Source organism: Arachis ipaensis, chromosome B10 (genome assembly GCF_059453495.1).
Source record: "Arachis ipaensis isolate K30076 ecotype BB chromosome B10, ASM5945349v1, whole genome shotgun sequence".
Lineage (NCBI taxonomy): Eukaryota > Viridiplantae > Streptophyta > Magnoliopsida > Fabales > Fabaceae > Arachis > Arachis ipaensis.
Window position 1 is genome coordinate 107730317 of NC_142435.1, and position 24635 is coordinate 107754951.

At 39.4% G+C, this 24635-nt stretch overlaps 1 non-coding gene across 1 annotated transcript; it reads left to right on the forward strand.

Moving 5' to 3' along the window:
• The first annotated feature begins 12162 nt into the window (after window positions 1-12162).
• Window positions 12163-12270, forward strand: LOC148581237 (small nucleolar RNA R71). Its single transcript, XR_015895642.1, has one exon. It is a non-coding gene; the product is annotated as a small nucleolar RNA R71 (small nucleolar RNA).
• Window positions 12271-24635: the final 12365 nt, after the last annotated feature.

A 24635-nucleotide genomic window follows, 5' to 3' on the forward strand; every position in this document is an offset into this window, starting at 1 on the left:
CCACGAAGATTCCGGTTAAGAGATCTAAGAGATATTCATTCTAGCTTATTTCATGTAGAACAGAAGTGTTTGTCAGGCACGCGTTCATAAAGGAGAAGGATGATGAGCGTCACACATAATCATCACCTTCATCACGTTCTTGGGTGCGAATGGATATCTTAGAAGTGAAATAAGATGAATTGAATAGAAAACAGTAGTACTTTGCATTAATCTTTGAGGAACAGCAGAGCTCCACACCTTAATCTATGGAGTGTAGAAACTCTACCGTTGAAAATACATAAGTTAAGGTCCAGGCATGGCCGAGAGGCCAGCCCCTCTGATCTAAGAACCAGGCGTCCAAAGATGCCTAATACAATAGTAAGAGGTCCTATTTATAATAAACTAGCTACTAGGGTTTACATGAGTAAGTATTTGATGTATAAATCCACTTCCGGGGCCCACTTGGTGTGTGTTTGGGCTGAGCTTAAGTGTTGCACGTGCAGAGGCCAATTGTGGAGTTGAACGCCAGTTTTTGTGCCAGTTTGGGCGTTCAACTCTGGTTTTGGATCCTTTTCTGGCGCTGGACGCCAGATTTGGGTAGAAAGCTGGCGTTGAACGCCAGTTTACGTCATCTATTCTTGGCCAAAGTATGGACTATTATACATTGCTGGAAATCCCTGGATGTCTACTTTCCAACGCAATTGGAAGCGCGCCATTTCGAGTTCTATAGCTCCAGCAAATCCACTTTGAGTGCAGGGAGGTCAGAATCCAACAGCATCAGCAGTCCTTCTTCAACCTCTGAATCTGATTTCTGCTCAAGTCCCTCAATTTCAGCCAGAAAATACCTGAAATCACAGAAAAACACACAAACTCATAGTGAAGTCCAGAAATGTGAATTTAACATAAAAACTTATGAAAACATCCCTAAAAGTAACTAGATCCTACTAAAAACATACTAAAAACAATGCCAAAAAGCGTATAAATTATCCGCTCATCAATGACGCATGGTTGCCTCGCTGACAACTGAGACTTCCATTCCATGAGATCAGAGTCTTTGTGGTATAGGCTAGAATCAATTGGCAGCATTCTTGAGATCCAGAAAGTCTAAACCTTGTCTGTGGTATTCCGAGTAGGATTTGGGAAGGGATGACTGTGACAAGCTTCAAACTCGCGAGTGTTGGGCGTAGTGACAGACGCAAAAGGATCAATGGATCCTATTCCAACATGATCGAGAACTGACAGATGATTAGCCGTGCGATGACAACGCATTTGGACCATTTTTACTGAGAGGACGGGAGGTAGCCATTGACAACGGTGAAACCCAACATAAGCTTGCCATGGAAAGGAGTATGAATGATTGGAAGAAGGCAATAGGAAAGCAGAGATTCAGAAGGAACAAAGCATCTTCATACGCTTGTATGAAATTCTCACTAATGAATTACATAAGTATCTCTATCTTATTTTATTTTTTATTTATATTTTAATTATCTTAAACTCCATAACCATTTGAATCCGCCTGACTGAGATTTACAAGATGACCATAGCTTGCTTCAAGCCGACAATCTCCATGGGATCGACCTTTACTCACGTAAGGTTTATTACTTGGACGACCCAGTGCACTTGCTGGTTAGTTGTGCGGAGTTGTGACAAAGAGTTGAGATTACAATTGTGCGTACCAGGTGGTTGGCGCCATTGATGATTACAATTTTGTGCACCAGGAATCAGATAGGAAAATGGCAGAGTGCCTCGAACATGAACCCTAGCCATATACTTCCTGATGAACCGTGGAAGGTACAGATCCTTGCCTTCCATAACGCACTAGATGAGAATGATCATAGCAGCTGACACCTCTGACTCATGAGTGCTCCACATAACATAGTTACTCAGTATTTGTTGCCATAGCCGAATCTTATCATTAAGATAGATAATCTTGATTCCCTTTGGAGTTACCGTCGACTTACCCATAGCCCAGGGAAAAGCAGAATCAATGGCTATGGTGCGCCTCACAGCATCCGAATCAAAGCTCATAAACCTAATGGACTCCTCAGCCTTTTGATAACCATCTGCTTCATCTGATTTTGGCTGGAAGTGCAGGATATCCTCTATGGCCTCCTCAGTAACCAAGATTTGTTTTCCTCTTAGTTGTACTGCATCCATGGTCATCTTGTAATAGTTGCAGTAGAATTCACGGACCCAGGATGCGTTAACCTCTATCAGATTTCTCTCGAGAAATAATTTGTGTTTCTTGTTTGAGTCTAGTGTCAGATTTTAAGTTTGGTGTTAATTGCATGTCTTTATTTTTCTTGTATTTTTTTGAATACATGCATTATGTTCTTCATTAATCTTCAAATTGTTCTTGATGATTTCCTTGCTCTGATCTTTAAATTCTCTTGTTTTGTTTCTTTTGTTATTTTTCATATGCATTTTCAAATTGTTATAGTCATTAGTATACAAACTTCTAAGTTTGGTGTCTTGCATGCATTGTTGATTTAATCTTAGTTTTCCATGATTAGTTGCAATTTGATTATTTCTCATCAACAAAAATTCAAAAAAATTTTTAAATTGTGTCTTTTCAAGTCAATAATATAGAGAATTGAAGATTCAGAACATGCAGCAGAGGAATTACACAGAAAAAGCTGGGCATTTAAAACGCCCAGTGAAGAAGGAAAACTGGCGTTTAAACGCCAGTCAGGGTACCTGGCTGGGCGTTAAACGCCCAAAAGGTAGTATTTTGGGCGTTAAACGCCAGAATGGATACCATTCTGGGCGTTTAACGCCAGGATGGCACAAGAGGGAAGACTTTGTTTTTAATTCAAATCTTTTTCAAATTCTCATAATTTTTCAAAATCAAATTTTTTTGAAATCATATCTTTTCAATCATATCTTTTCAAAATCAATTTCTTTCCATTTTTTCTCCATTTTTGAAAATCCTTGCTACAATCAATATTTTAATTCAAAATTTTCAAGTTGTTACTTGCCTATTAAGAAAAGATCAAATTTTAAATTCTAGAATCATATCTTTTAATTTCTTGTTAGTCAAGTAATCAACTTTAATTGTAAAAATTTCTTTTTTTTAAAATTGATTTTCAATCATATCTTCTCACTCATATCTTCTCAATCACATCTTTTTCAAAATAATTTTCAATCATATCTTTTTGATTTCTAATTTCAAAATCTTTTTCAAAATCACTTAACTACTTTCTCAATTTCAATTTTCGAAAATCATCAACCAAGTTTTTACCTGCCCATTTGTTTTTCTTTTAATTATTTCAAAATCTTTTTAATTTGCTTTCGAAAATTCTTCCCCTCTTCTCACATCCTTCTATTTAAGGACTAAAACTCCTCCACTATCAGAAATTCGGACTCTCTCTCTATAAGTTCGAATTCTTTCCTCTCTACCTCCTCCTTCTATTCTTCTTTTTCTCTGACACCTCAAGGAATCTCTATACTGTGACATAGAGGATTCCATACTTTCCTCTTCTCTCTTTCATATGAGCAGGAGCAAGGACAAAGGCATTCTTGTTGAAGCTGATCTTGAACCTGAAAGGACCTTGAAGAGAAAGCTCAGAGAAGCTAAAGCACAACTCTCTGGAGAGGACCTAACAGAAATTTTCAAACAAGAAGAAGCCATGGCAGCCGAAAACAACAATAATGCCAACAATGCAAGGAAGGTGCTTGGTGACTTTACTACACCTACTCCCGACTTCTATGGGAGAAGCATCTCTATTCCTACCATTGGAGCAAACAACTTTGAGCTTAAGCCTCAATTAGTTTCTCTAATGCAACAGAATTGCAAGTTTCATGGACTTCCATTAGAAGATCCTCATCAGTTCTTAGCTGAATTCTTGCAAATCTGTGATACTGTTAAGACCAATGGGGTTGACCCTGAGGTCTACAGACTTATGCTCTTCTCTTTTGCTGTAAGAGACAGAGCTAGGACATGGTTGGACTCACAACCTAAAGAAAGCCTGAACTCTTGGGAAAAGCTAGTCAATGCCTTCTTGGCAAAGTTTTTTCCACCTCAAAAAACTGAGTAAGCTTAGAGTGGAAGTCCAAACCTTCAGACAGAAGGAAGGTGAATCCCTCTATGAAGCTTGGGAAAGATACAAGCAATTGATCAGAAGGTGTTCTTCTGACATGCTTTCAGAATGGAGCATCATAGGTATCTTCTATGATGGTCTATCTGAACTGTCCAAGATGTCATTGGACAGCTCTGCTGGAGGATCTCTTTATCTGAAGAAGATGCCTGCAGAAGCTCAGGAACTCATTGAAATGGTTGCAAATAACCAATTCATGTACACTTCTGAAAGGAATCCTGTGAATAATGGGACAAATCAGAAGAAAGGGGTTCTTGAGATTGAAACTCTGAATGCCATATTGGCTCAGAATAAAATATTGACTCAGCAAGTCAATATGATTTCTCAGAGTCTGTCTGGCATGCAAGCAGCAACAGGCAGTACCAAAGAAGCTTCATCTGAAGAAGAAGCTTATGATCCTGAGAACCCAGCAATGGAAGAGGTAAATTACATGGGAGAACTCTATGGAAATACCTATAATCCTTCATGGAGAAATCATCCAAATCTCTCATGGAAAGACCAACAGAGGCCCCAACAAGGCTTCAATAACAGTAATGGTGGAAGAAATAGGTTTAGCAATAGCAAGCCTTTTTCATCATCTTCTCAGCAACAGACAGAGAATTCTAAGCAGAGCCACTCTGACTTAGCAACTGTAGTCTCTGATCTAATTAAAACCACTCAAAGTTTCATGACTAAAACAAGATCCTCCATTAGAAATTTGGAGGCACAAGTGGGCCAGCTGAGTAAGAAAGTTACTGAAATCCCTCCTAGTACTCTCCCAAGCAATACAGAAGAGAGCCCAAAGAGAGAATGCAAGGCCATAAACACGTCCCACATGGCCGAATGTATAGAGGAGGGAAAGGCAGTGATTCCCACTGAGGAAGACCTCAATGGACGTCCACTGGCCTCCAAGGAGTTCCCTAATGAGGAACCATGGGAATCTGAGGCTCAAACTGAGACCATAGAGATTCCATTAAATTTACTTCTGCCATTCATGAGCTCTGATGAGTATTGTTCCTCTGAAGAGGATGAAGATGTTACTGAAGAGCAAGTTGCTAAGTACCTTGGAGCAATCATGAAGTTAAATGCCAAGCTATTTGGTAATGAGACTTGGGAGGATAAACCCCCCTTACTCACCAAAGAACTGGATGACTTGACTAGGCAGAGATTACCTCAGAAGAGACAGGATCCTGAAAAGTTCTCAATACCTTGTACCATACGCACCATGACCTTTGAGAAGGCTTTGTGTGACCTAGGGTTAAGCATAAACCACATGCCTCTCTCTGTAATGGAGAAGCTAGGGATCCTTGAGGTACAAGCTACAAGAATCTCACTAGAGATGGCAGACAATTCAAGGAAACAGGCTTATGAACTTGTAGAAGATGTCTTGGTAAAGGTTGAAGACCACTACATCCCTGTTGATTTCATAATCCTAGACACTGAAAAGTGTATGGATGAATCCATCATCCTTGGTAAACCCCTCCTAGCCACAGCAAAAGTTGTGATTGATGTTGACAGAGGAAAATTGGTCCTTCAAGTGAATGAGGACTCCCTTGTGTTTAAAGCTCAAGGATATCCTTCTGTAACTGGTACGCGGAATCGTGATTACACTTTAATTATGTAAAGTTCATTGCTCTTTCTTTTCCTGGTAATGGTGCCAAAAACATGATGCCAAGACCATGGTTCACAACTCCGTGTAACTGACCAGCAAGTGCACTGGGTTGTCCAAGTAATACCTTACGTGAGTAAGGGTCGAATCCTACGGAGATTGTTGGTATGAAGCAAGCTATGGTCACCATGAAAATCTCAGTTAGGCAGATATAAATTGATAATGGTGTTTTCAAAATTAATAATTAATAGAATAGGGATAGAAATACTTATGTAATTCATTGGTGAGAATTTCAGATAAGCGAATGGAGATGCTTTTCGTTCCTCTGAACCTCTGCTTTCCTGCTGTCTTCATCCAATCAGTCTTACTCCTTTCTATGGCTGGCTTTATGCAAGGGCATCACCGTTGTCAGTGGCTGCATCCCCTCCTCTCAGTGAAAAATATGCTCACATGCTCTGTCACAGCACGGCTAATCATCTGTCGGTTCTCGATCATGCTGGAATAGGATTCACCCTCCTTTTGCGTTTGTCACTAACGCCCAGCACTCGCGAGTTTGAAGCTCGTCACAGTCATTCAATCATTGAATCCTACTCGGAATACCACAGACAAGGTTTAGACTTTCCGGATTCTCTTGAATGCCGCCATCATTCTAGCTTACGCCACGAAGATTCTGATTAAGAGATCTAAGAGATATTCATTCTAGCTTATTTCATGTAGAACAGAAGTGTTTGTCAGGCACGCGTTCATAAGGGAGAAGGATGATGAGCGTCACACATAATCATCACCTTCATCACGTTCTTGGGTGCAAATGGATATCTTAGAAGCGAAATAAGATGAATTGAATGGAAAACAGTAGTACTTTGCATTAATCTTTGAGGAACAGCAGAGCTCCACACCTTAATCTATGGAGTGTAGAAACTCTACCGTATGAAAATACATAAGTGAGAGTCCAGACATGGCCGAGATGGCCAGCCACCATGGTCTAAGAACTATGCGTTCCAAGATTGATCAAAGGATCAAAAGATAATCCAAAGATGACTAATACAATAGTAAAAGGTCCTATTTATAATAAACTAGTCACTAGGGTTTACATGAGTAAGTAATTGATGCATAAATCCACTTCCGGGGCCCACTTGGTGTGTGCTTGAGCTGGGCTTGAATGTTGCACGTGTAGAGGTCCTTCTTGGAGTTGAATGCCAGCTTTTGTGCCAGTTTGGGCGTTCAACTCTGGTTTTGGCTCCTTTTCTGGCGCTGGACGCCAGATTTGGGCAGAAAGCTGGCGTTGAACGCCAGTTTACGTCATCTATTCTTGGCCAAAGTATGGACTATTATATATTGCTGGAAAGCCCTAGATGTATAATTTCCAACGCAATTGGAAGCGTGCCATTTCAAGTTCTGTAGCTCCAGAAAATCCACTTTGAGTGCAGGGAGGTCAGAATCCAACAGCATCAGCAGTCCTTCTTCAACCTCTGAATCTGATTTCTGCTCAAGTCCCTCAATTTCAGCCAGAAAATACCTGAAATCACAGAAAAACACACAAACTCATAGTAAAGTCTAGAAATGTGAATTTAACATAAAAACTAATGAAAACATCCCTAAAAGTAACTAGATCCTACTAAAAACATACTAAAAACAATGTCAAAAAGCGTATAAATTATCCGCTCATCACAACACCAAACTTAAATTGTTGCTTGTCCCCAAGCAACTGAAAATCAAATAGGATAAAAAGAAGAGAATATACTATAAATTCCAAACTATCAATGAAACAGAGCTTCAATCAAATGAGCGGGACTTATAGCTTTTTGCCTCTTGAATAGTTTTGGCATCTCACTTTATCCATTGAGGTTCAGAATGATTGGCATCTATAGGAACTCAGAGTTTAGATAGTGTTATTGATTCTCCTAGTTCAGTATGATGATTCTTGAACACAGCTTCTTTATGAGTCTTGGCCGTGGCCCTAAGCACTTTGTTTTCCAGTATTACCACCAGATACATAAATGCCACAGACACATAATTGGGTGAACCTTTTCAGATTGTGACTCAGCTTTGCTAAAGTCCCCAATTAGAGGTGTCCAGGGTTCTTAAGCACACTCTTTTTTTGCTTTGGACCTTGACTTTAACCGCTCAGTCTCAAGTTTTCACTTGACACCTACACGCCACAAGCACATGGTTAGGGACAGCTTGGTTTAGCCGCTTAGACCAGGATTTTATTCCTTTAGGCCCTCCTATCCACTGATGCTCAAAGCCTTGGGATCCTTTTTATTTGCCCTTGCCTTTTGGTTTTAAGGGTTATTGGCTTTTTGCTCTTGCCTCTTGGTTTTAAGAGCTTTTGGCTTTTTCTGCTTGCTTTTTCTTTCTATTTTTTTCGCCTATTTTTTTTTTTCTGCAAGCTTTGTTCTTTGCTACTTTTTCTTGCTTCAAGAATCATTTTAATGATTTTTCAGATTATCAAATAACCTGTCTCCTAGTCATCATTCTTTCAAGAGCCAACATATTTAACATTCTTAAACAACAACTTCAAAAGACATATGCACTGTTCAAGCATTCATTCAGAAAACAAGAAGCATTGTCACCACACCAATATAATTAAACTAAGTTCAAGGATAAATTCGAAACTCATGTACTTCTTGTTCTTTTGATTTAAAACATTATTCATTTAAGAGAGGTGATGGATTCATAGGACATTCATAACTTTAAGACATAGTTACTACTACTAATGATCATGTAATGAAGACACAAACATAGATAAGCACATAACATAGAAAACGAAAAACAGAGAAAGCAAGAACAAGGAATGAATCCACCTTAGTGATGGTGGCGTTTCCTTCTTGAGGAACCAATGATGTCCTTGAGCTCTTCTATGTCTCTTCCTTGTCTTTGTTGCTCCTCCCTCATTGCTTTTTGATCTTCTCTTATTTCATGAAGCATGATGGAGTGCTCTTGATGTTCCACCCTTAGTTGTCCCATATTGGAACTCAATTCTCCTAGGGAGGTGTTGATTTTCTCCCAATAATTTTATGGAGGAAAGTGCATTTGAGGCATCTCCGGGATCTCATGGAAATGAGCTTCTTGCGCCTCTTGAGCTCCATGACTGGGCTCTCTTGCTTGCTCCATCTTTTTCTTAGTGATGGGCTTGTCCTCTTTAATGAGGATATCTCCCTCTATGTCAATCCCAGCCGAATTGCATAGGTGGCAAATGAGGTGAGGAAAGGCTAACCTTGCCATAGTGGAGGACTTGTCAGCCACCTTGTAGAGTTCTTGAGGTATAATCTCATGAACTTCCACCTCTTCTCCAATCATGATGCTATGGATCATGATGGCCCGGTCTATAGTAACTTCAGACCGGTTGCTAGTGGGAATGATTGAACATTGAATGAACTCCAACCATCCTCTAGCTATAGGCTTGAGGTCTAATCTTCTTAGTTGAACCGGCTTGCCTTTGGAGTCAATCTTCCATTGAGCTCCTTCTACACATATGTCCATAAAGACTTGGTCCAATCTTTTATCAAAGTTGACCCTTCTAGTGTAGGGGCGTTCATCTCCTTGCATTATGGGCAAGTTAAACGCCAACCTCACATTTTTTGGACTAAAATCCAAGTATTTCCCCCGAACCATTGTAACATAGTTCTTTGGATCCGGGTTCTTACTTTGATCATGGTTCTTGGTGATCCATGCATTAGCATAGAACTCTTGAACCATTAGGATGCCGACTTGTTGGATGGGATTTGTTAGAATTCCCAACCTCTTCTTTGAATTTCATGTCGGATCTCCGGATACTCATTTCTTTTGAGTTTGAAAGGGACCTCAGGGATCACCTTCTTCTTGGCCACAACATTATAGAAGTGGTCTTGATGGGTTTTGGAGATGAACCTTTCCATCTCCCATGACTCGGAGGTGGAAGCTTTTGTCTTCCCTTTCCCTCTTCTAGAGGATTCTCCGGTCTTAGATGCCATCAATGGTAATGGAAAAACAAAAAAGCTATGCTTTTACCACACCAAACTTAGAATATTGCTCGCCCTCGAGCAATAAACAAAACAGTAGAAGAAGAAGAAGAAGAAATATGGAGAGGGAGAGGGAGATGTGGTTTCGGCCAAGAGGAGAAGATATGGTTGTGGTATGTGAATTTGAAGAAGAATGGAGGGCTTTATATAGGGAAGGGAGGGGGGAAAGGTTTCGGCCATATGGGTGGGTTTGGGTGGGAAATTGGTTTTGAATTTTGAAGGTAGGTGGAGTTTATGAGGTAGGTTTATGGGGAAGAGTGTTTATGGGGTTGTGTGAAAGAGAGTGGTGAGAAGAAGTGAGTGGAGGTAGGTGGGGATCCTGTGGGGTCCACAGATCCTGAGTGGATCCTGTGGGGTCCACAGATCCTGAGGTGTTCATGGATTTACATCCCTGCACCCATTAGGCATGTAAAAATGCCTTTGCACACAACTCTGGGCGTTCAGCGCCAGGTTGGTGGCCATTTTGGGCGTTCAACGCCCATTTGTGTGCCATTTCTGGCGTTGAACGCCAGAACCATGCCTGTTCTAGCGTTCAGCGCGCAGAAGCTGCCCATTTTGGGCGTTCAGCGCCAGAACCATGCTCTGTTCTGGCACTGAACGCCAAACAGATGCTCCTCCAGGGTGTGATTTTTCTTCTGTTGTTTTTTATTCTGTTTTCAATTTTTCTATTTATTTTGTGACTCCACATGATCATGAACCTATAAAGACATGAAAAACAATGAAAATAAAAATTAGATAAATAAACATTGGGTTGCCTCCCAACAAGCGCTTCTTTAATGTCAATAGCTTGACAGTGGACTCTCATGGAGCCTCACAGATGTTCAGAGCATTGTTGAAACTCTCCAACACCAAACTTAGAGTTTGGATATAGGAGTTCAACACCAAACTTAGAGTTTGGTTGTGGCCTCCTAACACCAAACTTAGAGTTTGACTGTGGGGGCTTGGGTTGACTCTGCTCTGAGAGAAGCTTTTCATGCTTCCTCTCTATGGTTGCAGAGGGAGATCCTTGAGTTTTAAACACAAGGGAGTCCTCATTCCATTGAAGGACTATTTCACCTCTGTCAACATTAATCACAGCTCTTGCTGTGGCCAGGAAAGGTCTTCCTAGGATGATGGATTCATCCTCTTCCTTTCCAGTATCCAGGACTATGAAATCAGTAGGGATGTAAAGGCCTTCAACCTTTACTAACACGTCCTCTACTTGTCCATAAGCCTGTTTTCTAGAACTGTCTGCCATCTCTAATGAGATTTTAGCAGCTTGCACCCCATAGATTCCCAGTTTCTCTATTACAGAGAGGGGCATGAGGTTTATCCCTGAACCAAGGTCACACAGAGCCTTAAAGATCATGGTGCCTATGGTACAAGGTATTATGAACTTCCCAGGATCCTGTCTCTTCTGAGGCAATGTCAGTTGATCCAGATCACTTAGTTCATTGATGAACAAGGGAGGTTCAACTTCTCAAGTATCAATGCCAAATAATTTGGCATTCAGCTTCATGATTGCACCAAGAAACTTGGCATTTTGCTCTTCAGTAACATCCTCATTCTCTTCAGAAGAGGAATACTCATCAGAGCTCATGAAGGGCATAAGGAGGTTCAATGGAATCTCTATGGTCTCTAGATGAGCCTCAGAGTCCTTTGGTTCCTCAGAGGGAAGCTCCTTATTGATCACTGGACGTCCCAGGAGGTCTTCCTTCTTGGGATTCACGTCCTCCTCTCCTTCTTTGGGTTCAGCCATTTTGGTTATGTCAATGGCCTTGCACTCTCCTTTTGGATTCTCTTCTGTATTGCTTGGGAGAGTACTAGGAGGGATTTCAGTGATCCTTTTACTCAGCTGGCCCACTTGTGCTTCCAAATTTCTAATGGAATACCTTGTTTCATTCATGAAACTTACAGTGGCCTTGGACAAATCAGAGACTAGATTTGATAAATTAGAAGCATTTTGTTCAGAGTTCTCTGTCTGTTGCTGAGTGGATGATGGAAAAGGTTTGCTATTGCTAAACCTGTTTCTTCCACCATTATTAAAGCCTTGTTGAGGCTTTTGATCCTTCCATGAGAAATTTGGATGATTTCTCCATGATGAGTTATAGGTGTTTCCATAAGGTTCACCTAAGTAATTTACCTCTGCTATTGCAGGGTTCTCAGGATCATAAGCTTCTTCTGCATAAGAAGCCTCTTGAGTACTGTTGGATGCTGCTTGCATTCCATGCAGACTCTGAGTGATCATATTGACTTGCTGAGTCAATATTTTATTCTGAGCCAATATGGCATTCAGAGTATCAACTTCAAGAACTCCCTTCTTCATAGGCGTCCCATTACTCACAGGATTCCTTTCAGAAGTGTACATGAACTGGTTATTAGCAACCATGTCAATGAGTTCTTGAGCTTCTGCAGGCGTTTTCTTTAGGTGAATGGATCCACCTGCAGAAGTGTCCAGTGACATCTTTGATAGCTCAGATAAACCATCATAGAATATATCCAGGATGGTCTATTCTGAAAGCATGTCAGAAGGACACTTTTTGGTCAATTGTTTGTATCTTTCCCAAGCTTCATAGAGGGATTCACCTTCTTTCTGTCTGAAGGTTTGAACATCAGCTCTAAGCTTGCTCAACTTTTGAGGAGGAAAGTACTTGGCTAAGAAAGTTGTGACCAGCTTATCCCAAGAGTTTAGGCTGTCTTTGGGTTGAGAATCCAACCATAATCTAGCTCTGTCTCTTACAGCAAAAGGGAAAAGTATGAGCCTGTAAACTTCAGGATCTACTCCATTAGTCTTAACAGTATCACATATCTGCAAGAATTCAGTTAAGAACTGAAAAGGATCTTCAGATGGAAGTCCATGAAACTTACAGTTCTGCTGCATCAGAGAAACTAATTGAGGTTTCAGCTCAAAGTTGTTTGCTCCAATGGCAGGAATGGAGATGCTTCTTCCATGTAAATTGGAATCAGGTGCAGTAAAGTCACCAAGCATCTTCCTTACATTATTATTATTTTCGGCTGCCATCTCCTCTTCCTGTTCGAAAATTTCTGAAAGGTTATCTCTGGATTGTTGTATTTTAGCTTCTCTTAATTTTCTCTTCAGGGTCCTTTCAGGTTCTGGATCTGCTTCAACAAGAATGTTCTTGTCCTTGCTCCTGCTCATATGACAAAGAAGAGGGCACAGAAAAGATAATAATAATAATATGGATCCTTTATACCACAGTAGTATAGGGATCCCTTTGTGAGTGGAAGAAGAGGGGGAGACAAAGAATGTAATATAATGGAGGAAACACAACTGTGAGGAGGGTTGAGATGTGAGATGAGATGTTAGTAGATGAATAAATAAATAGAATAAGATGAGAGAGAAGGAATTTTCGAAAATAATTTTTGAAAAAGAGTTAGTGATTTTTGAAAATAGTTTTTGAAAAATGTTAGTAATTTTCGAAAATTAAGATTTAAAAATTAAAATAATTAATAAATTAAAAAGAAATTTTGAAAAAGGGGGAAGATATTTTCGAAAATGAGAGAAAGAGAGTTAGTTAGGTGGTTTTGAAAAAGATAAGAAACAAACAAAAAGTTAGTTAGTTAGTTGAAACAAATTTTGAAAAGATAAGAAGTTAGGAAGTTAGAAGGGATATTTTGAAATCAAATTTTTGAAAAAGATAAGATGAGAAGATATTTTAGAAATTAGTTTTGAAAAAGATTTGATTTTTAAAATCTCAATTAATGACTTGATTCATAAGAAATCACAAGATATGATTCTAGAACTTAAAGTTTGAATCTTTCTTAACAAGCAAGTAACAAACTTAAAATTTTTGAATCAAAACATTAATTGATTATGTTATTTTCGAAAATTTGATATAAAAATAAGAAAAAGATTTTTGAAAAATATTTTTGGAATTTTCGAAAATAACTAAGAATTTTGAAAACGATTTGATTTTTGAAAAAGATTTTGAAAAAGATAAGATTTTTGACGAATGGATTTTTGACGGTTTAGAATTTCACAAATGAATTCTCGTTGCAAGTATAGCTTCTAAACCAATCACTAATCCTTTCATACAAAAAGTTGTTTGTCACTAGTACAAACCCCTAAAATTTATAAACCGAAGTATTTAAACCTCGGGTCGTTCTCCCTAGGAATTACAATGAAGTGTCTTGTTATTGGTTATGGATTGTATTTTGGGGTTTTGGGATAAGAGACATGAAATGTAAATGACAATGAAAATAAACTAACAACTAAAAAGCACTTGGCAAGGTTGTGAGAATTAGAAGTCCTATCCTAGTTATCCTCCTCGATTGTGACCACAATTGTCCATTGCTACCACTTAGTTAACCTCTAACTATGAAGGAAAGTCAAGTGAATGAATCAACTTGATTCCACAAGTCCTAGCCAACTCCCAAGGAAAAGACTAGCTTTAGTGGTATCCAAATCAATTAGCAACTTCTAATTGTCAATCAATAAAGGAATTAGATAACTCAAGCATCACTAATTACTCTACCAAAGCCAAGAGATACAAAATCTATACTAAAATCCAACCAAGCATTTCATCAAACACTTGGAAGGCATAAAAGAAAAGCAAAGTAAATTGATAACAAAAATAGAATCTAACAACAATTATGGCAATGAATTAACAACAACAATCAAAAGGAACACAATTATTATAAATTACCTCTAATTGAATTGAAAGAAAATAGAAGGAGCAAAAGTAGATCTACAACAAAACATAAGAACAACATAAAGGAAATTACAACAAAAGAATAGAAGAAGAATGAATGTAACAACAAGGAATTGAGAGATAGAAGTGGAAGAAAGCAAAGATTAAAACCTAGATCTAAAAACTAAACCTAATTCTAATCCTAATTCTAGAGAGAAGAGAGAGCTTCTCTCTCTAGAAACTAACTCTCACTACTAAAACTAAGCTAAACTTAAACTAATTGGTAACTAACATCTCAAGTGATCAATGATCATCCTCCCTTAATCCTTCATCCTTTTATTCCTTTCCCTTAGCAATTTGGCGCCAAAATGGGTTCAGAAAACCTCTCAAATCGCCAGGCACGTGTTGCATTAATGAGGTCATGTGCCATCATCGGCGCGTGCGCGCATGGTACGCGTGCGCGTCCCTGGTCGATTCTGCAATGTGCGCGCGAGCGCCTTGTGCGCGTGCGCGTGCATGGCTGACTTTGCTTCTTTGAATTTTTTATGCTTCTCTCCACTTGTATGCTTCCTTCCTTGCTTCCTTTGATCCATGCCTAGTTTCAACCTGAGGTTACTAGCAAACACATCAAGGCATCGTATGGAATCAAACAGAAACTAGAATTCACCAAGACAAGGCTTAAAAAGCATGTTTTTTACACTTAAGCACAATCATGGAAGAGATAACAAAACCATGCTAATTCTTACGCTAAATGTGACAAAAGGTTATCAAAATGTTCTAAATTCAAGGCAAAACAAACCGTCAAATTGGGGTTTGTCAACCTCCCCACACTTAAGCCTTAGCATGTCCTCATGCTAAAATAAGAAGGAACTAAGGGGTATGGCATTTATTGAATGCAACTAAACTATATGAGTCCTATCTAAATGCAACTATCTAAAGCAATTGGAAATGCTTAGTTCAAACAAATCAATTCCCAAGAGAGCATGTGTAAGTACAAGAGCTAAGTAATAAGGACCAAGTCCAAACCACAATTGTATTGAATTGTTAAAAGGAGTTCAAACTTGCAAGAATATAGATAATGGGGGTGAACACATGTGATTGAACTTTTGAACCCTCACCGGATGTGTATCCGCTCTATTCACTCAAGTGTTTAAGGGTTAATTCACTCAATTCTCTTCTAATCATGTTTTCCAAGATTTGATTTTCTTCTAACAATCAACATTTATTCAATGCGTGCATACATTCATCATGAGGTCTTTCATTTAGGTTGTAATGGGGTTAGGGTCAAGGCAGGATCATTTATGGTCAAGTGGGCTAGGATTTGAGTCTTTGATTAGCATAGACTTTCCCACCTATCCTAATTAATGACCTATACAAATGTGAGCTATTCTAACTACCCATTCTTCACTTTTTCTTACATACTCATGCATTTTTTTCATTTCACAACACTTATGCATTGATTCCTTTTTATTGACTTCACTTTGGGGCATTTTGTCCCCTTTTTTTTTCTTTTTCTTTCATTTTATTTTTTTTCTTTTCATCATTTTTTTTTCTTTATATATATATATATATATATATTTTTTTTCTTTTTCTTCTTTCAAGCTAAATACAAGAACATCAATGCATAAGGTCTCTACATTTGATTAATACATGAGTATGTGCCCAATTCCTAAACATACAAGTGTATCGCCCCTTTCTATCCCGTCCAATGTTCCCAAGCCTCACCAACTTGAATAATACACACTCTCACTAGCCTAGGCTAATCAAAGATCCAAACAAGGACCTTTCATTGGTTTTCCGCCTTGGGCTTGTAATGAGCTAAAATAAGGATGAGTTGGTTAAGCATAGGCTCAAAATTGGCTAACAATGGAGAGTAAAAGGTTGGCTATTTGGGTAAGTGGCAAATGAAATAATGGCCTCAATCATATAAATGCACAAACACAAGAAATAAACGGATATATAGAATCAAACAAATTAAGGATCACAATCATGGAAAGAGAACAATTTCACACAAGAATGGAAAATAAGTGGTTATAAAATGTAACCACATCAATAGGCTCAAGTCTCACAAGCTTGTGTTCTCAATTCAATACATGCTTCACAAGGTATGAATTTCAAGCAAGTTTCAAAAATTTTCTTTCAATCAGTTGGGTTAATGCCCTATATTTAAACTTTCTTGAAAAACCTCAATGTTTGACTAAGCATTGTTGTGATTGAAAAATTCAAAAATTTTTCTTAGTTTACCCTTTTCTTTTTCACTCAAAACCAAATTCTTATGCAAAAAGGGGTGACTAAGTTTCACTTAAAACATGATTTCTAATCACAACCACAAACTAAAAGGAGAATATACAAAAGGAGATATGCAAAAATGTATAAAGAAAAATCAAACTAAAATATGGAATCTATCATCCAAAATATCTAAAAGTATCCAAAAGCATCAAAATATCTAAAATCCAAAATAAGCAATAAAAGTATCCAAAGCAAACTAGAAATGCATCAAAATATATACAAAAATGTGCAAAATGAGATAACTAGGCCGAAAAAGAGTTCACCGGTTCCCAAATAATGCCGCCGGCAGTGAAGACGGGGCGGCGGCGGAGGGCTTGGTCACGGCGCGGTTGAGAGGAGTGAGAGGGAGAGAGAGAGAACGGGTAGTGGTGAGAAGGGAAGAGGGGTTGAGGGTGAGTGAGGGCGAGTCGCCGGCGGTGAAGGTGGCGCGGCGGCGGAGGCGGTGCTGCTGCTGCGATGGTAGATGGGGCGAGGGGAAGAAGATGGAGGTTGAGAGGGATAGGTTGCGCGACTGCGCAGTGTGCTTCGCGAGGTAGGGTTATCCCGATTTTTGAATTGGCGCGTGCGCGCACCTTGCGCGTCCGCGCCCATTGAGAAAAATGGGCTCTTACGCGTGCGCGTACAACGCGCTTAGGCGAGGGTGAGCAAAATAGGGAAGGGCGCGTGCGCGTACCGTGCGCGCACGCGTGCATGGAGTTGGGCTAGGGGCTTAGAGTTGGCCCAACCCAGGCCTAACTCTCTGGAGAATGGCCTGAAGGTTGCGCTACTAGACCTGCGCGCACGCGGCAAGTACGCGTCCGCGGGCATTGAGGGGAATGGAGAACTACGCGTGAGTGTACAGTGCGCGCACGCGTACATGAGATTGGGCCTTAGGCTTAGAATGGGCTTGAGACACGCCCAACTCTCTGGTCTATGGCCTAGTTTGGTGGCACCGCGCAAGGGCGCGTGCGGCAAGTGCGCGTCCGCGTGCATTGACGAATTCGTGAAATGGCGCGCTGGCGCGATGCGCGCGCTCGCGCAGATGGGGTTGGGCCTGGGGCCTAGAGCCAGCCCAGGAATGGCTTAACTCTCTGGAATTTGGCCCAAGCAGTTGCAGCAGCAGATCGGCGCGGACGCGGCAGATGCGCGTCCGCGCGAACTTCCAGGATCTAATAGTTGGCGCGCCCGCATGTAGTGCGCGTCTGCGCCCCCCCCCCCTTTTTTTTTTGGGTGTTCCCCTTAGTGTTCACAACTCTTATTCACTCAACCATCATAGAATTCACAAAAAAAAATGCAATTTTTGGTATTATTCATCTACTACTAAACACAACATGCATGTAACTAGGCTAACAATTAAATTGTACAAACAAATTTGTATGAAACATCTACCTACAATGGTAACTCAAATCACTTATTAAACAAAACTAAAAGAGGAAGGAAAGAGTTTACCATGGTGGGGTGTCTCCCACCTAGCACTTTTAGTTTAAGTCCTTAAGTTGGACATTTTGAGGAGCTTATTGTCATGGTGGCTTATGTTTGTACTCATCCTTGAATCTCCAAGGATGCTTGCTCTTCAATTGGTTGTCAGAATTTCCAACCATTTCCACCAAGCTTGGGTGAGGTTCTTCCCAAGATATGAGCTCCCAAAATTGATCCTCATATATTCCCGGATCCCAAATCTTATTTTTGCACCCATCTTCGAGTTGATCATCATAGCTCCAATTGGGTGTCATGACCTTAGAATTCTCAAAGAAGCTTCCAAACAACCTTCTAGACCTATGCCATTTGATTTTACACCAACCATTGCCATTCAACTTTGAGCATGCAACCATCATGAACTTGGAATGATGTTTCCAACCACTACACAACTCTCTCTTACTCTTAACTCCACAAAGAGCTCTAAGTTGACCATCATTTTCAATCAAACCATATTCACGTGGGAAAGTAAAGCTTAGGGATAAGAATTTTACCCACTTGAATGTTGTGTAGGATGGTGACTTAGGAAGGGGTGGTTCCAATGATCTTGCAAGTTCCACTCCCTTGTGCTCTTCCTTGACTATCTCCACCTCTTTACAACTTTCCTCAGCTTCAACCTCTTCCTCTTGGTGGCTTGCTTCCACTTCAATTTCTTCTTCATTGCTCACCAAAGGCATGAGAGGTGAGGTATCTTCTTCCTTACCCTCTATGTCAAACCCAATTGGAGAGGATTCAATTGTACATAAGAATTCTTCAATGATTGAATCCATCTCTTGGTCAACCTCTTCAAAGGCTTCAACCACTTCTTCCGGCTCAATTATCGTAACTTCCTCCCCTTGTGGCAATTCTTGCTTCAACACCTTTTCTTCACCTTGAAGCTCTAAACTCACTCCCTCACTATGCTCCTTGGTTGCTTCTCCACATCCGTCAATGTGAGTTCCTTGATTGCTTAGTTGGGAGGAGGCCATGTTGCTAACGGCTTCCACTAGGATAGCCATCTTGGCTCCTAGCTCCTTAAACTTCTTTTCATCCTCCTCTTGTGGCCTTAAGATATGAGATTCAAGATCTCTCAATTCTTGCGTGGGGGCTTCATCGGGAGGTGATGGTGGAAAAGAAGGTTCATTATTTGGGAGGGAAGTTTCATAATTGGAAGGTGGTTCATCTTGGTAAGGTTGTGGTGGTTCAATATTTTCCATTATTTTCATTTGTTGCACAAAACACTCCATGGTTGCTTGAAATTGATCCAATGTCTCCTTGAAACGATCCCTTGACTCTTGTTCTTCTTGGATATCATGGGTAGGATCATATGACTCTTGGATTGAAGGACATGAGTATTCTTCCATGGGAGGTTGTGGTGGAAAGTGGTATTCATCTTGTGGCTGGAGATTTTCATACATTTGAGGTGGTTCTTGAGAGTAATTGTGTTGGAATGGTGGTGGTTCCATGTATGGTTCATATGGCTCATAAGGTGGTTGGTATGGTGGATAGGGATTAGGATCATATGGAGGTGTTTGGTGGTATGAGGCTTGTGAGTAAGGTGGTTCAAAGTCATGTTGAGGATGAGATTCATAGGCATATGATGGTGGTTGTTGAGTGTCACAAAAAGAATCATCATAGCCGCTAAGTTGGCATGCATTAGGATGGAAATTATACCTATAAGTATCCGAAGGTTGTTGCCAATAGGAATGATCAATTCCTTGAGGCTCTTCCCATCTTTGTCGGTTCCATCCATGGTACATGTTGCCATTAAAGTCCACATTTCCTACAACACACTTAGAACCAAACTCAAAGCCAAAGTGAGAATTCATAATGGAAAAACAAAAATAAAGCTAACAAAATCTAGTAAACAAGCAAAAGACAAGCTATTTACACTATTCACATATGTACAATAACCAATAACATAACACCATTGCTCATCCCCGGCAACGGCGCCATTTTGACGAATGGATTTTTGACGGTTTAGAATTTCACAAATGAATTCTCGTTGCAAGTATAGCTTCTAAACCAATCACTAATCCTTTCATACAAAAAGTTGTTTGTCACTAGTACAAACCCCTAAAATTTATAAACCGAAGTATTTAAACCTCGGGTCGTTCTCCCTAGGAATTACAATGAAGTGTCTTGGTATTGGTTATGGATTGTATTTTGGGGTTTTGGGATAAGAGACATGAAATGTAAATGACAATGAAAATAAACTAACAACTAAAAAGCACTTGGCAAGGTTGTGAGAATTAGAAGTCCTATCCTAGTTATCCTCCTCGATTGTGACCACAATTGTCCATTGCTACCACTTAGTTAACCTCTAACTATGAAGGAAAGTCAAATGAATGAATCAACTTGATTCCACAAGTCCTAGCCAACTCCCAAGGAAAAGACTAGCTTTAGTGGTATCCAAATCAATTAGCAACTTCTAATTGTCAATCAATAAAGGAATTAGATAACTCAAGCATCACTAATTACTCTACCAAAGCCAAGAGATACAAAATCTATACTAAAATCCAACCAAGCATTTCATCAAACACTTGGAAGGCATAAAAGAAAAGCAAAGTAAATTGATAACAAAAATAGAATCTAACAACAATTATGGCAATGAATTAACAACAACAATCAAAAGGAACACAATTATTATGAATTACCTCTAATTGAATTGAAAGAAAATAGAAGGAGCAAAAGTAGATTTACAACAAAACATAAGAACAACATAAAGAAAATTACAACAAAAGAATAGAAGAAGAATGAATGTAACAACAAGGAATTGAGAGATAGAAGTGGAAGAAAGCAAAGATTAAAACCTAGATCTAAAAACTAAACCTAATTCTAATCCTAATTCTAGAGAGAAGAGAGAGCTTCTCTCTCTAGAAACTAACTCTCACTACTAAAACTAAGCTAAACTTAAACTAATTGGTAACTAACATCTCAAGTGATCAATGATCATCCTCCCTTAATCCTTCATCCTTTTATTCCTTTTCCTTAGCAATTTGGCGCCAAAATGGGTTCAGAAAACCTCTCAAATCGCCAAGCACGTGTTGCATTAATGAGGTCATGTGCCATCATCGGCGCGTGCGCGCATGGTACGCATGTGCGTCCCTGGTCGATTCTGCAATGTGCGCGCGAGCGCCTTGTGCGCGTGCGCGTGCATGGCTGACTTTGCTTCTTTGACTTTTTTATGCTTCTCTCCACTTGTATGCTTCCTTCCTTGCTTTCTTCCTTGCTTCCTTTGATCCATGCCTAGTTTCAACCTGAGGTTACTAGCAAACACATCAAGGCATCGTATGGAATCAAACAGAAACTAGAATTCACCAAGACAAGGCTTAAAAAGCATGTTTTTTACACTTAAGCACAATCATGGAAGAGATAACAAAACCATGCTAATTCTTAGGCTAAATGTGACAAAAGGTTATCAAAATGTTCTAAATTTAAGGCAAAACAAACCGTCAAATTGGGGTTTGTCAATTTTCAAATTGAAAATTTGATTTGACTCATAAGAAACAACTTGATTTTAAAAATTTTTGAAAAAGTCAACTCAAATTTTCGAATTTGATGAGAGAAAAAGGGAAAGATAATTTTTTGTTTTTTTGAATTTTTATGATGAGAGAGGAAAACAGGAAAAATGATGCAATGCATGAAAGTCATGGATCAAAACAATGAATGCATGCAAGAATGCTATGAATGTCAAGATGAACACCAAGAACACTTTGAATGTCAAGATGAACATCCTAGACACAATTTTGAAAAATTTTTTAATGCAAAGAAAACATGCAAGACACCAAACTTAGAATTCTTTAATGCTTACGCACTAAGAATTCAGGAATGCATATGAAAAACACCATACAACACAAAACAAAAAATCATCAAGATCAAACAAGAAGACTTACCAAGAACAACTTGAAGATCATGAAGAACACTATGAATGCATGAGAATTTTCAAAAAATGCAAGATGCATATGCAAGTGACACCAAACTTATGATATGACTCAAGACTCAAACAAGAAACACAAAATATTTTTTTTTGATTTTTATGATTTTCTAATTTTTTTTTGGATTTTTTTTCGAAAATTATATGAAAAAGAAAAAATAAGGATTCCAAAATTTTTAACATGAATTCCAGGAATCTTGCATTCTTAGTCTAAAGCTTCAGTCCAGGAATTAGACATGGCTCACTAGCCAGCCAAGCTTTCAATGAAAGCTCCGGTCCAAAACACTAGACATGGCCAATGGCCAGCCAAGCTTCAGCATGTAATTCAGACATGACACGCCTGACATACTCATTCCCAAAGGAATTAGACATGGCTTTACAGCCAGGCAGGCTTCAACATGCTTCATGAAACACTAGAATTCATTCTTAAAAATTTTGAATAAAAATATATTTTTATATTATTTTTTTTTTCGAAAACAGATGAGAAAATTTTGAAATATTTTTGAAAAATTTTTTTTGGAAACAAAATAAAAATAAAATTACCTAATCTGAGCAACAAGATGAACCGTCAGTTGTCCAAACTCGAACAATCCCCGGCAACGGCGCCAAAAACTTGGTACGCGGAATCGTGATTACACTTTAATTATGTAAAGTTCATTGCTCTTTCTTTTCCTGGTAATGGCGCTAAAAACATGATGCCAAGACCATGGTTCACAACTCCGTGTAACTGACCAGCAAGTGCACTGGGTCGTCTAAGTAATACCTTACGTGAGTAAGGGTCGAATCCCACGGAGATTGTTGGTATGAAGCAAGCTATGGTCACCTTGCAAATTTTAGTTAGGCAGATATAAATTGATAATGGTGTTTTCGAAATTAATAATTAATAGAATAGGGATAGAAATACTTATGTAATTCATTGGTGAGAATTTCAGATAAGCGAATGGAGATGCTTTTCGTTCCTCTGAACCTCTGCTTTCCTGCTGTCTTCATCCAATCAGCCTTACTCCTTTCCATGGCTGGCTTTATGCAAGGGCATCACCGTTGTCAGTGGCTACATCCCCTCCTCTCAGTGAAAAATATGCTCACATGCTCTATCACAGCACGGCTAATCATCTGTCGGTTCTCGATCATGCTGGAATAGGATTCACCCTCCTTTTGCGTTTGTCACTAACGCCCAGCACTCGCGAGTTTGAAGCTCGTCACAGTCATTCAATCATTGAATCCTACTCGGAATACCACAGACAAGGTTTAGACTTTCTGGATTCTCTTGAATGCCGCCATCATTCTAGCTTACGCCACGAAGATTCTGATTAAGAGATCTAAGAGATATTCATTCTAGCTTATTTCATGTAGAACAGAAGTGTTTGTCAGGCACGCGTTCATAAGGGAGAAGGATGATGAGCGTCACACATAATCATCACCTTCATCACGTTCTTGGGTGCGAATGGATATCTTAGAAGCGAAATAAGATGAATTGAATGGAAAACAGTAGTACTTTGCATTAATCTTTGAGGAACAGCAGAGCTCCACACCTTAATCTATGGAGTGTAGAAACTCTACCGTATGAAAATACATAAGTGAGAGTCCAGGCATGGCCGAGATGGCCAGCCCCCATGGTCTAAGAACTATGCGTTCCAAGATTGATCAAAGGATCAAAAGATAATCCAAAGATGACTAATACAATAGTAAAAGGTCCTATTTATAATAAACTAGTCACTAGGGTTTACATGAGTAAGTAATTGATGCATAAATCCACTTCCGGGGCCCACTTGGTGTGTGCTTGGGCTGGGCTTGAATGTTGCACGTGTAGAGGTCCTTCTTGGAGTTGAACGCCAGCTTTTGTGCCAGTTTGGGCGTTCAACTCTGGTTTTGGCTCCTTTTCTGGCGCTGGACGCCAGATTTGGGCAGAAAGCTGGCGTTGAACGCCAGTTTACGTCATCTATTCTTGGGCAAAGTATGGACTATCATATATTGCTGGAAAGCCCTGGATGTCTACTTTCCAACTCAATTGGAAGCGCGCCATTTCGAGTTCTGTATCTCCAGAAAATCCACTTTGAGTGCAGGGAGGTCAGAATCCAACAGCATCAGCAGTCCTTCTTCAACCTCTGAATCTGATTTCTGCTCAAGTCCCTCAATTTCAGCCAGAAAATACCTGAAATCACAGAAAAACACACAAACTCATAGTAAAGTCCAGAAATGTGAATTTAACATAAAAACTAATGAAAACATCCCTAAAAGTAACTAGATCCTACTAAAAACATACTAAAAACAATGTCAAAAAACGTATAAATTATCCGCTCATCAGTAACCATGGAGAGGAAGCATGAAAAGCTTCTCTCAATGCAGAGTCAAATAGAGCCCCCACATTTAAACTCTAAGTTTGGTGTTGGGAGGCCATCATCATGCTCTGAGTATCTGTAAGGCTCCATGAGAGCCCACTGTCAAGCTATTGACATTAAAGAAGCACTTGTTGGGAGGCAACCCAATTTTATTTAATCATATCTATTTATTTTCTATTGTTATTTTATGTTTTCTATAGGTTGATGATCATGTGAAGTCACAAAAACAACTGAAAAAGCAAAAACAGAATGAAAAACAGTATTAAAAAATAGCACACCCTGGAGGAGAAGCCTACTGGCGTTTAAACGCCAGTAAGGGTAGCAGAATGGGCGTTTAACG